Source organism: Octodon degus, unplaced genomic scaffold (genome assembly GCF_000260255.1).
Source record: "Octodon degus isolate 3935 unplaced genomic scaffold, OctDeg1.0 scaffold00039, whole genome shotgun sequence".
Classification (NCBI taxonomy): Eukaryota; Metazoa; Chordata; class Mammalia; order Rodentia; family Octodontidae; genus Octodon; species Octodon degus.
This window is the reverse complement of record NW_004524615.1, coordinates 5437295-5459939: the sequence shown is the minus strand read 5'-3', so window position 1 is coordinate 5459939 and position 22645 is coordinate 5437295.

The window sequence follows — 22645 nt, the reverse complement described above, 5'->3', positions numbered from 1 at the left end:
TCTCCCACCCACCTAGCTCTGACAGCCCACACACAGCATTTGCTCCCTTATTCTATGTCCTTGAGTTTTCCTGCTAATCTTTATCTTCCTCACCAAAGCAAGAACTAAGAGAAATCAGACCTGGTACTCATGCACAATTGAGTTCCCAGAGCCAACTCCCCCCAAAATATGTAACAGGGACTCCAGAAGCATTGCCTAAATTGAAAATTTACCAAATAGTCAAGCACACTTGAGTTCTGTTCTTTATACACACAGCTGATGCTAATGACCTTTACTTTATTTGTTTATTTGTTACTTTCTAGGATATGAATTGAGACCTTAGTTTTGTGGATGCTAGGCACACACTCCACCCCTGAACCACATCCCTAGCTTGTCACGATATGTGCCTAACTGGACTTACTCTTGTTCAGTGAATCAGTGACAAGACATGATTTCAGTACAGCTTGGGCTCCAGGGCTGCGGCACAGGACAAGTGCACCTGTTCCTCCTGGTGACCGGGCTAGCGCCCAAACTCTGTTAGCATATGGAAAACCATAGCAACATCCAAGGTTCATGTCCTGTCTTACAGTGCACCAAGACCCTTAAAATTCACCACCCTAATTTATCTTATTAACATTATGTTCTTCTAACGAGTCATTATCTTTTATGTACCCCAGCCTGGTGTTCCTGGTCTAAAATTGCCTCAGTGGAAAACTTGACATTTGAAGGGACTGGGCTTCCCTGGCCAGTCCAGATGGGGTTGACCATGAGCATGGCCTTCCCAGCTCTGCTCTGCCCAAGACGTGGCCCTGATAGGTGTGAGAGCCGCCGCTTGGCTCCCAAGCGTTTCATGCGCACCACCTGCCGATCGCCTTCTCCCCTCTGTTACTTCGGGAGCGAGCAGCCTACGCCGTGCAGCAAGCTGCAGAGGTGGCCGTGATGTGCCCTCCTCTCCTCTTGGGTCTCTGCATTTTCCTTCCAGCTGGCCCTCTTGTGCCTCCCCTGGGTCCCTTTTGTCCTGTCCTATTTTGTTCTACGAGTGGTCTTTCAAGAAGTCATACCTGGAGGTACCACCTGTTTTCGTGTGCTTCCAGGCTTCCAAACACTCAGCTGTCTGGTGTCCAGTGCTGGCTGTGCCTGAGCCACTCATGCTTCTCTGGGTCCATCGCCCAAGTGCGTCTCACCTGTTCCCTGACCCCAGCACGCCACACTCTGCCACTGTGAGCCACAACCAATGCGTGAGGCAACAGGCAGCTTCCTGCCTTTATGCATTTGCAGATTATTTTATCTCTTCGAAATACACTTTCCTGCTCAATCCACACAGGAAATCCCATTGTTCCTTCAAAAACGTCCCTTTTGTGACAGTATCTCTCCTATCCAAGAAAAGCAGGTCGCTCCACTTGAGCCACTGCCATGATTGATGTGCTATGATTGCCCCGTGGGGTGGCTGTGGGCTGACACGTCTGCCACTCCTTCTGCACTGCATGATGCTCCAAGATAAATAAAAGCTTTATTTTCGCTGACCCCCTGCGCCTGGGATATCATGCATGGATTCATTAAGTGAATGAATGAACTAATCAACCACTGGAAGAACTAGAGACTCAAATCTACACCAGAGTATTTTTGGCCATACTGTAAAAGTACCAGCACCGATTCTAGACTTTGGCTCACTGTTTTCACTTGGTTTTCATTAAGACCAGAGACAGAGTGTGGAACAATCCAAAGAAAAATTATAATGGTCATTAATCTCCCAGAGAAATCCTAATTTTTCCTGCCAATTGTTTTACTAAGTCTTATGACTATTTAGCAGTCTAGCCCATTAAAAATCATAAAGACTCCTAGAAACCGAATGTTGTTCCAACTTGTCCGCAAGCCCTGACGTTACAAATCAGAGCCAGTCAATGGTCCACACTAGCAAAGTCACGCACAAACACCAGGGAAACTAGGAAGTCAGGCCAAGATAGGATCTGGGGGAAATTCACATTTGTTTCAGAATTCAAGATGCTTCTTAATACAAAAAATCATATTACCAACCCACACAGCTCCGCTACTCATTTTGCTGAGGATTTGTGCTTGCCAAGTGCAAACTTAGTGGGTACCTAGGAATTCAGCATGGCGTGGAGATACTGCGCACAAGTCCTGGCTGTGTGGTTCTGGGACAGTGTCGGAGAACCCGCTCATGACGGGGCAGAGTCACAGGCAGGTTCCCCAGGTGATGGGCAACCCAGTACCCAGCCCTGGCCTGGAGGACACAGCTCACACTGGAAGTGTCAGCACCTGAGTACCGCATCTGCACCTGACACTCTGTAGCAATTCATGTCACCTGTTAAATGACAAGAATGTACTTGAATTTTGCAGATGCTTCTAAACAAAACGAGAGGCCATGACCGCCACAACCTGCCCTAACTGGCGTGTGATTCAGAAGAGGCATTGTTCTGATTTTCACTGTACACAACTCATGCCACACTGCAGGACCCCACCCAGTGTTAGCGTGGTAAGCATAGCACTTAGGTGACATGCACGTGTCTAAAGCCCAGTCTTATTTAAAAGAACAACAAGGAGTCAAAGACTTTTTTCATCTGATTAGTTTATTTTGGAGGTTATTTCTACCCTCTATAAAGTGTTCTTATGAATATGCTTTTTACTGAAACGTGTATATGCATGTAGGACATTATGAGCTGGGTGTAACAGAAAGTAGGCTTCATGCATCCAGCTATGTGTACTGTACATTACTTATGGGGAGGGAGGACGCCAAGGTGGACGCCAAGGCTGATCAGATGGTTTCCTCCTTTATGATAGGCTCTCATTTCATGAACAAGTGATTCTACAGAATTAAATGTATTTTATTTTTCTTATTTCAATTCTTTGTTGCTGTTTTAAAATGGATTCTAGAAGAGGACTATATTTGGTTAAAACCTAGGGATAAAGACAAATGAGCCCTACACGATGAGTCCCTCAGCATGATCTGGAAGCGCAGCAGTGGCGCTGCTGAGCCAGCGTCCCAGTGAGGGCTCCCCCCGCCCCGACCGAGGTCTGGGTGACCCGCGTCACAGAGGGCCCAGCCGCCCGTGTGCTCTGCATCCTGTGGGGCCAAGCACGAGGCCGTCCTGCCTGAAGACCAGGCCCCGAAGCATGCTCCCAGAGAGCCTCGCGAGGACGCCTCTGCCAGTTCACCTCAGCACAGGTCGGCACAACAGTGATGACTTTCTACCGAAGCACCCACTGGGCCGTCTTAAGCCTATAAATTAGAGCACTAGAAGTCAGACTAAATTACCAAGCGCTTGCATTTTCTCTTCCTTCGCCTAATGTACATTCCATTAAACATTTTTCAAATACGATCAACTGCTAATGGATATGAGCACAGTTCCCCACACCAGCGGACTCCATGCTAACCCAGATGGCAAGGGAAGAAGCCACACCACGGTGTGTTAGAAGAGCCCCACAGTGTCCACGCCGGGGCTGCGTGCTCCTGCTTTTTCATGTGTCACCGACTGATAACACAAATCTAAACAATGCTTAATATTCAGGAAAAAAAAAACATTTTTAACTAAGTGCTTATTACAGAACTAAGATCTGAAAAAAATTAACTGAAATTTATTTTTCCGTCTGGAAATTTAGAATAAATGTGAAAATGTACATAAATGGCAGACTCGTGTTTTCCTTCAAAGCCTCATACCAAGGGAAGAACTTCAGTCTACAGCATTCAGAATGAACCTGAACCTCCACATTTCCTGTCTCAGCAACAGTTAGCTTCAAACAGGGTGCTAAACTTGGTAAGCATGAGTCCTCATTTGCTCTAAATCGTTCGCAAGGAACATGCCCTGGGAGAAGCTCTGCTCATTTGAGACTGTTGCTAATGACACTCCCTGTATTAGATAAGTTCATGCAGAAATGAAATAAGGGAGCAAAATCGATATTCTATCATTGTGGAATTTTAGTAAGCAATACGCACTGAAATTAGAATTCCACCAGAGTAAACATTCCACGGGAAATTTAGCACAAGGTCTTTAAATAGGCCCAAGTAACAGGATACTCAGTCGATTTGCTTTCCTTTTATTTTGTTCATGCTATTTATTTTTTTTTTAGACAAAGATAAGGAAAAGAGCAACAACTAAACCAGAATAAGAGCAGGTGAGCCTAGCAGTGCTCAGAAAGTGAGTGGAGAAAAAGACAAGGAGAAGCTTTGATAAAAGCTGAATTTAACAGAACTGACTTTTCACACTTATATCCTATAAATCAAAATCAGATTTTTTTCTCTGATTAATATAAAACAAGGGATTCCTAGATTTTAAGTGAAACGAGAGAGAGACAGAGACAGAGACAGAGACAGAGACAGAGACAGAGAGAGACAGAGACAGAGAGAGACTGAGACAGAGAGAGAAAGAAAGGAGAAGCTGGTCTGGCCAGGAGCAAGTCTGGCAAGCAATTTAAGCAATAAAAACATAAACACTCTATATGGAAAAAAATAGATTGTCCCTGTCCAGTGAAAAAATAGAAAATGTACCTGATTTTTAACAAGTTGTCTACAGTGTAAGGAAACCTGCCTGAAGACGTGATAATAACTGAGAAAATGTCCAGATTCTATTAAGCAGCCAAGGAGAAAAGCATTGTGAAGTTGAGAGAGCACTCTCCATTATGACCGCGACCACGCGAGGCAGGCCAGCCACCAGGCGACCAAGGGCTCCGGGAGGCATCTGCACGAGGGTGGCACTGCAGGCCACGCTGAACAGCGGGACTGTACCTGTCACATAGCCATTTATAAAACAAAGACTTAAGACAATATTTGCAGGGCCGGCGAGATAGCTCCGTGGACTAAGCGCCTGCTTTGGCAAGCGCAGGGAACAGGGTTAGATCCCTGGTCCCACATGTCTCGCCAGCCCGGCAGCCAGGTGCACTGAGCCTGCAGCTGAGTACGGGCGTGGTGGTGCACACACGTAATCCTAACGCTGGGGACGCTGAAAACAGGAGGATCTGTATAGTGAGACCTATAGACCCCATACTAAATACAAAAAAAAGAAAAAAATTAAAAGCTCATTCAGCTACAAACAAGAGGGGTTAACACAGGGGTGAGCATCACAGCCAGGATTCGATCGCCCCTCCAGGAACCTCTTCATCCAATCAAGCTGACGTCACATGACCAGGCACGGCAAACTGCGCATGTGCTTACATCTAACATAACATGTGCTGAAAAGTATTCCCCACCTTAATCCACACAAGCAAGACCACAAGCAAAATTCAGTCCTTGTTTGTTCCCTCTGAGTTTTTGCTCTTGTTTTATTTCATTCTGGCACTGGGGATAAAGCCCAGGACCTCGTTCCTGTCAGGGAAGCCCTCTACCACTGACTAAATCCTCAGCCTGATTTTCTGTTTCATTTTGAGGGCTGGCGAGGCTGACCTCAAGTCTGTGATCCTCACGCCTTAGCTACAGGCATGTGCCACCATATCCAGAGCCTTATTGTTTTCCATAGATAAAAAATGTAGGGCCAGGGAGATGGCTCGTTAGAATAAGCGCTTCCCTGGCAAGCTCAAGGGCCTGAGTTCAATCCCCGGTTCTGAAAAAAAAAAAAAAAAAAAAAAAAAAAAAAAAAATGGTTTTCTTCATTCATGATGTATGTCAATTACTCATATTAAATACAAGTCTATTGGAATAAAAAATAGAATCTGAGAGCATTCTTGTCACTTATGAACTAATTATGAATTTAAAAATTTATGCTCCTTCAATGTGATGCAGGAAGCTGTTTAGTATGCTTACCAAGTATTTTTTCAGGCCATAGGGTAAAAATCATTTTACTTAGCACAAAAAAATTGTTCTGGAGTCTACATAATTATAATTATTCATGCAAAACACTTCACACAGCTTCTTAAAAACAAAGTGATTAGAAGTCAGTCATGGTGGTAGTCATAGAAAAATATGCTTATAAATTTAGCGCTTCGGGTTCAGACCGTAACGCACGTAAATTCCAGACCCAAAAGTGACACTATGGTTGTAACCTAATGAAGTCAAAGCTATGCACTGTGTCCAATTCGTTCCTCTGCAAATTTAAACTTATTTTCCCCAAAGAGCAGTGTGAGAAAATGACCACTGCCAACATCCCTTATCACATACCGGCCCTGTGAGAGAACAGAGCTGCACCAGGGCCTCGGAATTCAGTTCCTGCTCAAGAGGCCCTCGAATGTAGCACTGCCTGATGTGGCGGAGTCTGTCAGGGCTGATGCGGAGTCTGTGGGCACCAGCTGCTCACGTCCCGGAAGGCGCTGTTTAATCCAGACCCCTCGCCTGGTGCTTCTGACGCGAGCCCCACGGAGCCTTCTCTCTACCACTGCTTCTCACACCTACATCAGCAACAGCAGGAACAGCTGGGAACCTGGTAGGAAGCCGCGCTCTCAGCCCCGCTAGGAGTCAGATCTTCTCCAGAGGGTCCCCTGCGCCTTCTGGCGCCTCCCACATGCTTCTGATGCACTAAGGGGGAGAAGCCCCTCGGCCCAAGAGGTAGCGACTCCCGTAGGTTCTGACAGTGACACCGAGACCAGTGACTAGGGGCCAGAGGATGTGCTTTCAGCTGCAAAGAGACATCGTGGGGAGCTGCGCCAACACAGCAGTGATGGCTCAGCAATCCCTCTTTCAGGGATAAGTCCAAAGGCAATCAGATCAGTATGTCGGAGACATCTGCTCTCCATGTCCAGAGTGGCTCTTTCTACAATACCCGAGCACAGAGCCAACCCAAAAGCCCACCGGCGCATGAGCAGATAAGGATGATGTGAGCGTGTGCACTGTGGAGGACTCTCGAGCCTTGGAAGAGGAGACAGTTCTGCCACTTGCAACTCCCATGCACTTGGAGGACATCATGTTAAAAGAAAAAAGCTAGGCACAGAAAGACGGGTGCCTCCTGGGCCCAGCTAAGTACAGACTCCAAATGCTTGTGCTCCTCGAAGCGCAGTGTGCTCACACGGGCTGGGGGGCTGGGAATATGCTGACCACAGGCTGTGGTGTTTCAGGCAGACAAAAGGAATGTGCATTGTTTAGACTGACTGCCCAGCATGGCAACAGCACGCTAGTTATGCTGTATCAGAAGCAGCGATGTAGCTCAGTGGCAGTGTATGTGTCCAGAACAAAGCCCTGAGTTTGGCCCCTAGCACCATAAAAACTTTTACTTAGTGATAAGGATTTTTTTTTATTTTTTGGCTAGCCCAGGCTGCCTTAAAGGCGGGTCTGGTAAGGAAAGTGGATCTGGGGATCAAGCTGTAGTCCTCTGCGCCTGACTGAGTTTGCCTGAGCAGGCTCTTAAACAACTGAGCTAACTCACAAGCCCCCTTTTACTTAATGATAGACTATTGTATATCTCAAATTTGGTAGAAGCAAATTTAAAATCTTTCCACTATATGAAATAATATGTTTAGATGACATTATTAGATTGATTTGATCCTTCTCTTTGGTATACATGAGAGCATTTTGCAGTCCATAAATATACGGTATACAACTGTAATTTATAATTAAACATCACAATAACTTTTTTTCATGACATGCCACAGCCTCAAGACCAGCGCTGTGCTATACAGTCTGTCTCTTTATCTAAAGAGTCTGCAAGGGCCTGCTTCGCCCAGGGCACTCCTCCATTATTCCATGACCCCTGATGCCCTCGTGCCCTGGGTTTTTCATTTTTATTCAGAATAAAGGTCCCTTGGGGCCCTGCAGCATGTACTTCTCTTTCCCTCTCTCCTGCAGTTACATGAGGTGACACTGAGAAGGCTTCCAATGTGTTTTTGTTTTTTACATTTAGCCTCTCTTTCTCTCTGGGGGCGAGGAGCAGCCTCGGCAGTCTCCTTCCTTCTGTGACCAGTGTGTGTGCGCTGCTGCCCCTGACCGCCTCCACGCTCTCCCGACAGGTGCCTCTCCACACCAGCTGGCTTACAGTGAGCGCCCACCCCCTTCAGAGCTTTGCATGGTGTTATCCTCTGTGCAGAACATTCTAGAACCCATTGGCTTCCATCCTGCAGATCTCAGCCTCAGTGTCCTTTCCTCAGAGAATCAACTCCACCCTTAGCCTTTCCCATTTCGGATTCTCACTCTGCCCAGTTATTCATTGCCCCTCGGAAATGCCCTTTTTATTTATTTTTATTTCTTTATTTGTTTAAGCTTTTGGGTCATAAATGCAAACTCCACAAGGGCAGGGAATTTGTCAGTCTTGATTCCCTCTGATATCCCCAGCGCCGAATGTCATCCCACCCTAAGGAGCACACTTTCTGAACATGCACCTGCGGATGACTGAGGTATGAGGTAGGAGCCCATCAGGCATTGAGGGTAGCAGCTCCAAAATAGAGTCAGGAAACCTGAGAGGAGGTCTGAGACACAGCTGTCCAGGAGTCTCACATAAACCTCTGTCCATTGTCTGGGACCTCTAGGGCGTGCGTGAGCAGGCAGGCTGTTGGCCTATGAAATTTATGGGCCTGCATGGCCACTGCATGAGCACCCCACAGACTGCACAATAAAACACGCAGCCTCCGATCAGGCACAGATTACACTGCTTGCCCCACAGCCTGAGCTGCTTGCTACATGGCTAGAATGCCTTAGACAAGAGCCCTTGTGGGAGGCTCACTCACTGCCCCTCCCAGCCAGTGGGAGCTTACTTCCCTGCCTTTACATCCTTTACCTTCTTGTCACCTACCTCCTCCTCGCATAATTTCACTCTTTGTCACTGTGTGACATGGCTCTGGCATTCCAGTAACAACTATGTAGTTATTGTTCCAGTTTGTTGCTCTCGCTAGAACTGGCCATTGAAAGTCACTGAAATCAGGTGAACCCAAGCTAGCCACACTCAACATTCCTTAAAGGCTACAAGAGCACATCACAGAAGATCCAGCAAAAGGGGACATTCAGGTGCTCAGAACACCTGGAAGGGGGGTGTGGTGTGAGTGTAGGCTCTGTCCCTCCCATTCCCTTCCTTGTTGGTATCCCGGTCCTCCCTCTGGAGGTGACAAAGTTCACTTCTCCGGTCTGTGTACCTGAAGACATGACACTAGTTCCTCACTTGTTCAGAGTCATCATTTGTATCTTGATGTCCCCCAAAGCCTCATGCAGTCAGTCGGGGCGGGGAGGGGGGGCGGCTTCTGGAGTTTGAGATCCATCCAGTGCTGGGAAAAAGGGTGTACAGGCCACACCCGCCCTGGGGCCCTCAACCTGGGTACAAGAGCAGGCACCAAAAGAGGCTTGTTCCTCTCTCACTCTTTCTCTTGTTGCTTTCGCTGTCTTCTGCCACCGTGAAATGCTGCCCTCTCCCATGTGCCACCATGCCTGAGAGTGAGTGGGCTGAAACCTCTACAAACTGTGAGCTCAGTGAGGCTTTCCTCCTTCCCTTTGGACGATGGTATGTTGTCTCCGCAATGAGAGCAAGAAAAGTGAGCCACTCAGCCAGATGGGAAAAGAACAAGCGCCCCTTTCCTGCGCACAGTTTTGGGGGAAGTTATACTCTGGAGTCAGCAATGGAGTGTCCCAGCAGAGAGCAACAGGCTCGGGACACTAGGAAGGGGATGTGTTCTATTAGCGTGAAGGGCCGGCAGTGGCCGTGCAGGACACAACTGACACATTTGGCAAAAAGAAAGGCGAGCAAGGAGAGAGATTCTGGGCATACAACACATCAATCCTCATTCAAGCTGAGGATAATTCACACTTTCAGCCAATGAAATGCTCACAGATGAGCTATTGAGAGGCAGGACAGCATTTGGTGAGGCCCGGTGACATTCCAGCCAGGGCTCTGTGTCGCATCTTAGCCTTGAGCCTATGCCTGGGGCCAGGCTCTCTTCCTCTCTGTGCCTCAGTTGGCCCTGGATGATGCAGATAAGATTGAAGGTGAAGAGAAATCTCCCAGAGTACCGTCAGTGCCCAGCTGTGCTTTTGTCTTCTCACCGATCTCGGGTCTGAAAGGGTTAACAGTGTGGCCAACACAGCTCCTGGATCCACAGGTGCCCTGACACCACAGAGCGGAAGTGGAAGTGGGCACAAGCCAGCAGCCCCCCGCAAATGTGTGCTTGCTGTCGGAGGAGCTGCTGGGCACACTTCAGCTCTTCAGACACAGCTGCATGCATCAGAACAAACACTGTCATCCTGATATAAAGGTGGCCCTCGTTTGGACACATGTGTGGGTTTGTATACAAGAAAGAGAAAGAATCTTCCTCCAAGCAAATGGATGACTGGATGCGCTGTCACCAGCACCAGGGTTCCATCTTCCCCACGCCCACACACAGACAGGCCCACCAGACCCTGAAGGAATGTCCCTCCTCCCCAGGGCTCACTGACAGGCACGAATGCCCATGGTGGGAGCAAATGGAAGCATGGGGGAACGAGACACTGGAGGAGCCTGCTTCTGCAGATGCCGAGACTGGGGACACTCTGGTGCCTGAAGGAGGCCTCTGACCAGGAAGGAAGAAACGTCTGCAGCCCCGCAGAGCCCCTTGCGCCAGCCTGACGCCCAGCCACTGCACAACTGCAAGTGGGACAACGCTGAGACCTAAAAGCATAGTCACGGCCAGGCCCTGACCAAAGGACAGCACTGCGCGCCTGTCCAGCTTGCACAGCTAGAGACCGATCAGAACGCAGCTACCTCCCAGCAGTTCTAACCCGGTATACCTGCCTAGGAAGAGCACAAGTTCAAGTCCAGCCTGGGAAATTTAGCAAGACTCTATCTCAGTAATTCCTTAAAATGTCAGCACAGCAGCACACACGGGCTATCCAGGCACACTGGTAGGCTGAGACAAGTAGATCACAAGTTCAAGCCCAAGGTAGTAAGTTAGTGAGACCCTGGCTCAAAAATATGTTTAAGCAGTTTTCAAGGGCTGGGAATGGAGTCCAATCCAAAGGTCTTGGGCTCAATATCCAATACCTTAAAAAATTAACAACAACAATGACAAAAGAAAACACGTATCGGCAACCACATTAGCTTAGTTCTCCAGAGGTAAAATATAAAGCACAGTTTATGAATGCCACTGTGTCGCACAAACCCCACCTGCTCCAAATCATACTAGCCTGTGATTCGCAGCCACACAGCTCTCTGTACAAGCTACAGTCCTGCTACCATGAGCAGCCATCTCAAGTCACCCAGAAAGAAAGAAAGCACTTCTGTGTTTCTGTTGTCTTTTTATCCCCATGTAACGGCCTAATTTATTAATCTTTACATTTATTTTCATTTTCTATTAAGGTTTGTCCAGGGCTTTCCTTCTGGAAAGTCTGCCGCCTGTGTCTCATCATTGTACAGATCAGATGCCAGTCTCTACTGAGTAAACAAATTTCCCCGTACCCATTTAAAGTTTCTCCTTAAAACTGTGGTTTGAATTCCTACATTTTCAGTTACTTGGGGCCTCTTTGCCTCCAGATCTTGAAATTCTTCACAACAATTTCTAATATCAAAGACTTTATGTTTCAACATAGAAGACAAAATTTTTTATTAATTCAAGAATCCTAGGGCCGGCCAAATAACTCAGCGGATTAAAGCTCCTGCAAGCAGGCACAGGGACTGGGGGTTCCATCCCTGGGACTGCTGTGCCGGCCCTGCCCTTGGAACACACTGAGATGGCGATTGAGACTGGGAGTGGTGGTGCACACCTGTAATCCCGGCTCTTGGGAGGCTATAACAGGGGGATCACTATGAGTCCAATCTAGTAGTGAGACCCTGAACACCATGTCGACCCTTCCCTAAAGCACAGAAGAAAAAAAAAATTTAAGTTATTGTCATAAATTTAAACACAGACACATTACTACATCCCCTATGTGGACAGAGCAGAGCCTGGCACGTGGCTGTTCCCAGAGGAACAGGGCTTTCTCATCAAGCCACTATAATGTGACAAAGTAATCCACAGCTCAGAATGACAGAACTAAAAGCTAAGATGGTCAATAGGTCAATATATTTTTAAAATAATTACCAACATTCCTGCCTTTGCAAAAGCAAGTGTCCTGGGACAGCCCAGCTTACTGTCAACCTGGTGGGCTCGGGAGCCACCTTCCAGGAGAATGAAGCACACTTCTGGGTTGGAGAAGTCACGGAGACATGCACAAGGCGTCCACACCTGGTCCTCACCCCTCCTCTCTGGCGCGGTCCCCTGCGCTGTCTCCCTGCGGCCGTGAACTGAGCATCCTCCACGCCCTTGAGCCGCGCTGCTCCTGCCCTAGAGCCAGCTGAGCAGGGGCTGAGCCTTCTGAAGCTGTCAGCCAGCTAGGCCTCTGCTTCGGGTGCTGTGTGTCAGGGTGCCTGCATCTCAGCCCAGGAGGGGAAAGCTGACAGCACAGGGTCAGCGCCGCTGCCGCCACGGGACGCACTCTAGAGCATAATGCCCTGTGCAAAGCGACTCTTGCTAAGCATCTGTGCTCTCTTCACCTCAGGTTCAGAGCCACAGGGACCAAGGATGCCAGAGGCGAACGAGTGGGCCGCGGGCCGCCCGCCAGCGCCTAAGCTGGGAGTGGCCATTGTTGACCCTGAACGTGAGCGTCCGCAAGTCATCTGCGCCACTGACCACTCTGCTCTCGGCCCCTCGTGCTTTGATGTCTTCTGCTCTACTCAGCCTTTTGCTAATACTCGTCTGCCGCTGCCCTGGAGCGCACCTTCACCTGTAGCCTTGCTGTGCTTCGGCCTCCTTTGATGCACAATGTTTGTTAAGAGGGCCGAAAAGGAGACTTCCTGCGCTGGAGATTTGGTCTAAAGTGATCTTGAAAGAGCCTTTAAAAGCTAGGATATGCTCACCCTCTGAGCGCAGGAGGCGTCAAGATTAATCCACCCAGTGGTTGGTGATCTGAGGAGACTGCACCCGGGCACTATGCCACGTAGAATTGCAGAGACAAAAGCAGGAAAACGCTCCGAAAGGCGTGGCCCGAATGGCAACCAAGGGACGGAGTCAGTTGGGACCCAAGCAGAGGAAGGAGCCAGGCGTCACAGCCTCATTTGCACTAATTCCACAGATTGGCTCTACAGTCCTCCTTTCTCTTCAAAAATGAACAGAGGTAGGAAATATGGTGGATACCTGACAGGATCCAGTCAGCAGAGGAAAGCGTCGGTGAAACAGAGATTCATTTTATGTCTTTTTCCACATCAAGGTTTCTACAGTGCTTGAGATATTGGATTACCTCATTCTTAAATACACACAAATGGCCACAAATGACTAAAACACTGTCCAATTTAAATTTTGAACAAACATTTATGAAGGACGACAGAAAAAGAATCGTATAAATCCTCAGCGTGCCTGCTGGTTGGTTCTATGGAAAGAAAATTGCGACACTGACCACATCATGATCCCTGGACCCAAGAATAAATTTAAACTTACACTAGCAGTTATTTGAGCAACACGCAGCTGAGGGACTAAGGAACACTTTCCCTACGTCACTTTGTTTACTTCGAAGTTCTCCAGAAATGCCCACGTCCCTTAGTACTAGTTCAGACAAATGCAGCCCTGTCCTGGCTCATCTCAAAGCACTGGCACCTTGTCCACCTAGGGCTTCCCAGCATGTTTTGCTGCATATTACCAAGTCCCCCACCAAATTCCTGCGCACTGCCCAACCCAGAAGACAGGGAGTCCTTATATTTTATAGATCAAACCAAATATTTTATCTTGAGCAAAATTCCACTCTGCTTCACCCCAGCGCCTGAGGTTTATTCATGAGTCTCCAACTGAAAACATGAGGCATAATAATCATTTCTAGGCAGCCGACTGATGAAACCACTCTGCCGTTTATTTGTACTGCTCTTATCCTGCCTAAATGAATTGGATATGTCAGCTGCTCCGCGTTTGCTCACGCAGATTGCTGAGCAGCAGTCTCGGCTTCAGTCAAACCAGTTTAGTGTAAAGCTACCAGTGGTCTAAGGATTGCGTTCCTCACGGCTCTGTCAGTTGCTAACTAAAACTGCCCCGCAAGCACGCAGAATGAAGGATCACAAATGTGTTTTACAGCTTACCAGACTTGCAGCTGCCAGGGTGAGATCTGCAGCGTACACTTTCCTTATTGGACTCGAGGGCGCTCTGGCCGGACCAGGGCGGGCGGGCGTGATCACCCCGCCCACTCAGCCCGGGGAAGTTAAAGGACAGATTCTGCTTCGGCGACTAAATGAGATCAGCCAGAATATCGTACCATTTTGAGTGATCACAACTATTTATTGGCAAGCTACGGATTTCACTCTCTGAATGCTGGTTTGCATTTTTGATCCCTGAAATAGAATTTTCTAGAAATTTATGTCTTAGAGTGATTTCGTAAAGAAGACCCTATAAGAAGCTTGTTGCTCTCCTACCACTTTTATTGTTGGATTAGCTTTTTGACATGGGACGTCATTAAAACAATTTTTAGGATGCCCTAAAAATATAAACAAGTAATAAATTCATAAGCATATTTCTCTCCTTTTTAATTTAGCAGACCCCTTAAATTTTGTTCAAAACAGTGTTGTTTTAAACATCTCAAAGAAAAATAGTTCTTCAAATCTTCAGTAAACAATTCAGATGCTTTTATATCAAACGAGCTCTGCCATCAGGGAGCTGCTACTTGATACTGAGCCGTTGTCAAATGGAAATTCTCATCTTCTTGCCGCCATGTCCCGAGAGTTCATAACACTCAGGCATGTGTGACCTTCCAAAGTTAGTTTATTTTGGATTACAGCTTCATTCCCCACAGATCTGGATATTTAATGAGGACTTACTTCTGACTTAAATGAATTCACAAAAGATACTAAGTGTGCAGCATCTACTACACACACAAACACAAAGAAGTCCAGCGCACCTATAAATGTGTGGTTCATTTTAGCCTGATTAGCGATGGTTTTCAAAATGGCTCCGCTAATCCCCACACACCCACCCCACCCCCAGTCCAGAGCCAGCAGATTCTTCAGCTTATTTAAGTTTGAAACTTGAGAAAATAATCTTATACTCTACTGGGACCCCCAATGCAGCTGTAGGTACCCCTCTGAGACCTTCACGGGGTTGGTAGACACCTCAGTAAAAGAGTTTTATGAGCATTTAATGTATTTAATTTTGAAGGGATTAGATGAAATGTTAGCGTAACTGAGTGCAAACCACAGCCCACAATCAACAACCCAATACCATTCTTTCTTCCAAGTGAGTGACCATACATTTTGAGAATGGCTCTATACAGTCAGTTTGTTTTGCAGTTTGAGGTTTTCTGGAATAGGAGAGATGACCAATAACCTGAGGTTTTTCAACTCGCTAGCTACTTAAGAAGGAAGCATTAATGAGCCGAACCCCCAGTGAGGAGCGTCAAGCTGCTTAAAGGCGCAGCCATACCTTGGATTCTGAAATTCTTATTCGCAGTTTACTACACTCGGTTATACATTCAGCACCATTGAGCACCTGAGCTTGGTTCTCAGTTACACTGCAGAGAAATTTTACATCATGGTTTGAGTATTTAAACAGCTTTTCTTATTTTGGAGTACAATAAGAGAAGTACTGACTTTCTCAAAATTCTTTGGGTTAAATTTTTGGGGAAAGAAAACAGCAGAACCAACTGAGGTAATCTCTCTCTCTCTCTCTCTCTCTCTCTCTCTCTCTCTCACACACACACACACACACACACACACACACGCCCTTGATGAAATGCATTTTTTGTTGATTTCTTCCTTATGCGCCTGCTATTGCATGTAGCAGTACAGAATAGATACCCTATTTTCAGAGATGATTTTCCAGCCAAAAAATTAATTGTGAATCATGAAAAGGGAAAAAAAAATATCACCACCCCAAACAAAGAAAATTACCTGCTGGTCTCGTATAATCAGAGCTGGCACTGGAAGCCCAGGATGCTGGCTCTTCCATGTGGCATCCACTTAAGTTGGCATCTGAAGCCAGCCAGCCAGCTGCCAAACTCACTGCATGCCAACCCTATCGCTAGTCAGGCTGGCAGCCCTTAAATAAAACAAAGGCCAGATTACTGGCCTTGAAAATGGCAAAAGGGAGGAACAGCAGTTTATGAGGCATTTAAGTAATCATCCTCCATTTCTTAACAAGATTACCCCTAAGAGCCCCCAAGAAACCATCACCTTTCTTCCCAGGTTTTCGGCTGCACTGCTTAGAAAGGCTGTGTCCATTTCTCCCTGCTGTCCCCTCCTACGTGAGGGACAGTTAGCTCTCACCTGTGGGCCTGGCCTGCCACTTGTAGTTAATGAGGGTTTCCAGGGCGGCGTGAGCTAAGCCCCTCACTACAGTGGAGCCAGCGGCACCAAGGAAGCTGTGCTTGTACGCTCGGGCCACGTGCATGTTCCACTTACTGACCTACTGTTTTACTTTCCTGAGGGTGTTTGTCTTTGCAGAAAACTCATGAATCAAACTAAGAATGCTTTTTTCCGCTTTCATTTCAGGAGTAAATGGGATTATAAGCACGCCAAGATTTGCTGGTGAGTTCTCTTCCCACATATCATCTGTCATCTATCATCACCTGCTAGCCAGGAGTACTTCCAAAGGCCTCTATCTTTAGAGCTGTGAATGCAATCAATTTGCACAGTGTCTCAGTGGCAAGGATGTGAGATAATCTGTCCTCCATTCTGGACACACTCACCACTTCAGGCTCCAAATGTTAACCAGCAGAGCTACCGGCGCTCACCTCCCTGGATAGGCGACTCCTTCCCGCGCCGGGCTTCACAGGACTAATGGTAGCAAGATGCACCTGTTCTCATTCCTGGCTCTTGCACAAATTAGCCTCAGGTGTAACTCAGTCCCTTTGTGATGCCTGTCACCCTATTCAGGGACCTTCAGGGAAAAGAAAGCCCTAAAGAACCCAGTCTGTTCTGGGGATACTGTACCACCGCACAGCCCCTGACCTTGAGTAAGAACGTACCACTTCCCCACCTGTCCTACAAAACCAGAAAGAATCGCAAGTAGGACCACAGCCTCTGGCTAGAAGCAGCGAGACAGGGGCAGCATGCGGCATTTTCTGACAAAGAGCTGCTGCCTAACAAATCTGCTCCTGCAAAGGCCCCCACCCTCCCAACAAAGACATACCATTGAGTCTTACGATGCAGACACAAAGTTCATCTCTGCTATGAGATATTGTTTCTAAATTTAACCCTAAAATTGTTCAGAAACGTTGTTTGTCATTAATTATTATAATATTCCCATTCAATTAAAAAAATTAGATGTTGTAATTCAGACTTTTAATTAAGTGAATTAGCTTTTGACATTTTCTTGGAAAAAGATGCTCCCAATGCAGGCTTTTTCCCCTTTACTAGCTATTAAGTGTTCTTTGGTACTTTTTAAATACTTTGGTGAGAGATATATACAGTGTGTGACAAGGCACCAACTTTATTTTGCCAGACACTAAAGAGGCAGCTTCGAACCCCAGGCTGCACTTTACAGCAAGGGTGGACACTTACACTGAGTACCAACGGCTGTTTCCATAGATGCGAACACCACAGTGCACGACCAACAACACAGTCTTGCCATTCTCCAAACAAAGCCTCCTGCTCCTCCCATGACGGCCCTTTATTTGCTGAAGCAGAACACCCTGCACGCACCGGGCCTTCTTGCTTTCCTGTCTCCACTACAAACGTTCTGTGGCCGCATGCCTGTTGCTTCTGCCGCTCGAAGCTGTCAGAGGAAAAAGCGAATCGTCCCTGAGCGAGGCACTGGGAGGGGCCTGGCGCACAGTGACGTGGGAGAATCGGCGGCTTTCTCAGAGGTTGGAAAGGCACCGCGCTTTTCCTGAGAGCTGTGGAAGAACCAGCAGAGGCCATGTGGACAGGCATTCCCCAGTTCGTTTTTCTGTTTTGAATTTTTAATTTTCTCCACACATCAGCAGTATGACGCCATTCACCGAGGGGAGCCTGCCCCTGGATAGGACACATCTTCATTCTCTCCTGTCCCCTCCCTCTCTCCGCCTCTTCTCCCCTCCATCTCTCAGTAGCCTTCTGGTTTGCAAATGACCTATGCCTTAGTTATTTTCCTAGTTGCTAAGACAAAATATCCAACACCCACAACGGAAGCAGGGAAGATTTATTTGGCCACACTTTGTAGAGTTCAAGTCCAAAATCAGCTGGCTCCAAGGCAGGGTGGTGTGGCAGACAGACCCTACAGGGGAGAAACACTCGTGGCACTCAAGAGAAGCGAAGCAGCAAGGGAAGACAGCACCAGCAGCGTGAGGGAGCGGGGCTAGCCACTTTCCGTCCCTCAAACCTGTCTAGTCCCCCACAGGAGAATGGTGCAGGGCCAGTCAGTGGCAGGCCCAGCCATCGCCCACCCTTCCCCCACCCTTGATCCCAACATCCCTCAGGTCCAGCATCACACTACAGATCAACCAGCCAGCCAGTAGTGGGAAAGCCTATGGCTATGTGCGGCTTCCGGGGCTATGTAGATGCGAACCACGGTGGCCCACCTCCCTTCCTATTATCTGCTTTTCATTTTACTCTTTAACTTACTTATGCTATACCCCGGGCTTCTCCTGGAAGAGAAACCATGTGACATTAGGCTTGTGTGTCTGATCTAGTTCACTTAATGTTACACTCATAAGGACAAACAAGACCTACAAACCCTTAAGCATCCTACCCAAAAAGGAAAGAAAGGACACCAATCATTGCAGTTAGCAATGTAAAAGGTGAAATCACAACAAACACCCCAGAAATTCAGAAGACTTTTAGTAACTACTTAAAAAAATCTGTATTCCAATAAATTTGAGAATTCAGAACAAATGGATTGATTATATGACTTAAAAAGATAAATCAAAACAGTATAAAAACCCTGAACAATCCAATAATTAGTAAAGAAATGGAAGCAGTGATTTAAAAGAAAAAGAAAAACCTATCAAGCAGAAAAAGCCCAGATCCCGCTGGTTACTGGCTTCACTGATAAATTCTACAGAGAACTTCAGGGAAGATCCTCAAACTCTTTAATAAAGTGAAGGGAAAGTCCTAGCCCAGGACCAGTGAGTGTGTGGCAGAACTTCCTGCTACCCTGCGCTGGCGGGACCTGCAGTCCAAGCCCAGGCACAGAGTGGGTAAGACCCCCTTCCCCCCCCTTGGACCCCCCACACGACTCTGCAATACCCCACCCCACCCAGCCCACTCAGTGAGAATTTCTGCAGCATTCAGGGAACCCCCAGATCCAGCCCTAATCCAGGCCCAGTGAGTGTGTGGGAGAGCTTCCTCTCCCCGCAACTCCACCTTGTCCCCTCCAGACTCAGCTCAGGCCTGGACTACAGGCCTGAGGTGCAACCCTGCAGCAGCAATCCCTGCAGAGAGTGTAGGGGACCAAGCCACCCAGCTACTCCAGAAGCAGAACATCTTGCCACAGGGGCACAACAGGATCACTCCCAAGGGCAGCAGCAGGAAGGAGCTGAGCACAGCAGCCAGACCCAAGCCAGGCACAGCAGGATAAATCCAAACTTTGTAGATCTACACCAGAATTTCAGTACATGCTAAGGTTATAACTGCACCAAAGCTCTACAACAAAGGTCAGAAGACAGTGCTGCACAAAATGACAATGAGAAGGAACAAAATGCAATCTCAGACCCCAAGCCAACCCATGACAAGTACAGAAGACAGTAAAACAAATAAAATTGGAAATCACACAGATGAAATCAATGAATCATCGGCTTCTGAAATAAAGAAACAACTACAGAAAGGTATAGAGGAAATCATATTGAAAATGAAAAGAGAAATCGCTAAATTAATAGCATCTGCATTAGAGAATCAAATGCAGAAACATATGGAGGAAATGCAATGCCCACCCAGAACAAATGCAGAGGATACCAGCTCAGCTCAAATGTATGAATTAATAGTGTCAATAGTAAATAAGCAACAACAGAAAGTTATAGCGAAACTCAGAACCGAATTCCTTTCTGAAATAAAAAAAGAATTTTTTTTTTATTTAGATGCTATGAACCCATAGCATCTAAAGTAAAGAATCAACTACAGAAACATAGGGAGGAAACCCAATCTGAAAAAACACTGCAGTAAAAGAATTAATAACTACTTATAAAGAAGACACTGATAAAAAAAATAGAGGAGATTAGAAAAATGATGGATTCCTTGAATGAGGAATACAGGAAAGAAATAGATCGCATGAAACAGAGTCAAAGAGATATTGAGGAAATTAAAATCTCAGTCACAAACTTGCAAAACCGTTTAGGTGAAAGTGAAGACAGAGTTTCAGATCTTGAAGATGCTAGTGCAACTAGTGAAAAGGTAAGAAAAAAATCTCTTAAAAACAACTAGGATGCAGGAAAAAATAATTCATCACTTGCAAGACAATGCAAAGATGAACAATGTGAGACTAATAGGCATCAATGAGAAAGAAGGAGTCAATACAAATGACATTTTAAAAATATGGGCGGAAATAATAGCAGAAAACTTCCCAAATATGAGGAAACAATCTGACATTCAGGTAACCGAAGCATACAGAATGCCAAGTAACCTCAACCCAATGAAAAACACACCGAGACATATAATAGTCAAGATCCCAGAAATTCAGTTCAAGAATAATATATTGAAAGCTGCTAGAGAAAAGAAGCAGATCACATTCAAAGGAAAACCCATCAGAATTATGGCCCACTTCTCTTCACAAACCATGAAGGCAAGAAGAGCATGGAACAGAGTACTTCAAGTCCTCTATGAAAACAAATTCCAGCCCAGACTACTACATCCTGCAAAACTCTCTTTCAAGCTTGACGGAGGAGTGAAATATTTCCATGACAAAGAACAACTAAAGAATTACTTGATGACAAAGCCAACACTACACAGGCTACTGAAAGATGTTCTAGAGAGAGACCAAAAAGATCAGAACTCCATGAATGAGATCAGATGCAACCAACTAAGCAGGGCAATCAAATAAACACAGGAGAAAAAGGAGTAAACAACAACAGGTAAATAACATGTCAATTATAACTCAATACATCTCAATTCTAACCTTCAATGTAAATGGACTCAATTCACCAATTAAGAGAAATGGACTGGAACAGTGGATTAGAAAACAAAATCCAACAATATGTTGTATACATGAAACATATTTAACTCATAAAGACATACATAGGTTGAAAGTCAAAGGATGGAAAACAACACTGCACACCTCAGCACCTCAGAAAAAAGCAGGGGTAGCAACCTATTCTCAGACAGTTTCAACTTCAAACCAAGAATGATCAAGTGAAATAAAAAAGACCACTACATACTGGTTAGGGGAAAAATTCAAGAGGAAGAGGTAACACTCATAAATATATATGTACCAAACACGGGAGCACCCAACTATATAAAGCAAATCTTAATGGACATGAAAAATCTAATATCCAATGCCACAATCTTAACAGGAGATCTTAACATGCCCTTATCCCAAAAAGATAGGCCAACCAGACAAAAATTTAGCAAAGAAATAACAGAATTGAACCAGAGCTTAAAACAAATGGACTCAGTGGACATATATGGAGTGTTCCACCCAATGACAGCTGAATACACATTTTTCTCAGCTGCACATGGGTCATTTTCTAAACTAGACGACATACTGGTCCATAGGTCATGCTTAAGTATGTGCAAGAAAACAGAAATTATCCCATGCATATTATCTGACAGCAATGCAATGAAACTGGAAATAAATGAGAAAAGAAAGCAGAAAAAAAAAATCCTAAATAAATGGAAATTAAACAACACCCTACTCAGCAACCAATGGGTCACAGAAGAAATTCAACAATATCTATGAAAATTCAAGTACAACTTATCATAATTTATAGGATACGATGAAAGCAGTTCTAGAGGGAAATTCATAGCTGTGAACTCACACATTAGGAAAACAGAACGGGAACAAATAAACACTCTAATGCTGCACCTTCAACAACTACAAAAGGAAGAGCAAACCAAACCCAGAGCCCAAAGATGGGAAGAAATCATAAAGATTACAGCAGAAATTAATGCAATGAAGATAAAGAAAACAGTTCAAAGAATTCACAAAACAAAAAGCTGGTTCTTTGAAAGATTACATAAAATTGATAAGCCCCTAGCTAACCTCATCAAAAAGAGGAAAGAAAAATTCAAATATAAGCAATGAGGAATGAAAAGGGGGTGATTACCACAGACCCAGTGGAAATTCAGAAGATTATCAATAGCTACTTTGAGAATCTTTACTTTCACAGAATAGAAGACACAGAAGAAATTGACAGATTCCTAGAAAGGTACAAATTACCAAAGCTGAATCAACAAGATATGACCACTCTCAATAGCCCAATAACAGCCAATGAAATACGAGATGTAATTAAAAACCTACTGACAAAGAAAAGTCCAGGCCCAGATGGATTCACAGCTGAATTCTACAAGAAATTTGAAGAAGATGTAGTCCCTATACACTTCCATAAAATTGAAAAGGAAGCAATCCTTCCAAAATCATTCCTGGAGGCAAGTATTATACTGATACCAAAACCAGAAAAAGTCGCAACTAAGAAAGAGAACTACAGGCCAATCTCTGTCATGAGCATAGATGCAAAAATGCTCAATAAAATCCTAGCAAATAGAATACAGCAAATCATCAAGAAGATCATACACCATGAGCACGTTGGATTCATCCCAGGAATGCAAGGATGGTTAAATATTCAAAAATCTGTATCAATAGAGCAAAAACTAAAAACCACATGATCATCTCCATTGACGAAGAAAAGGCTTTTGACAAAGTCCAACACACATTCATGTTCAAAGTGCTACAAAAAAATTGAAATAGATGGCCTCTA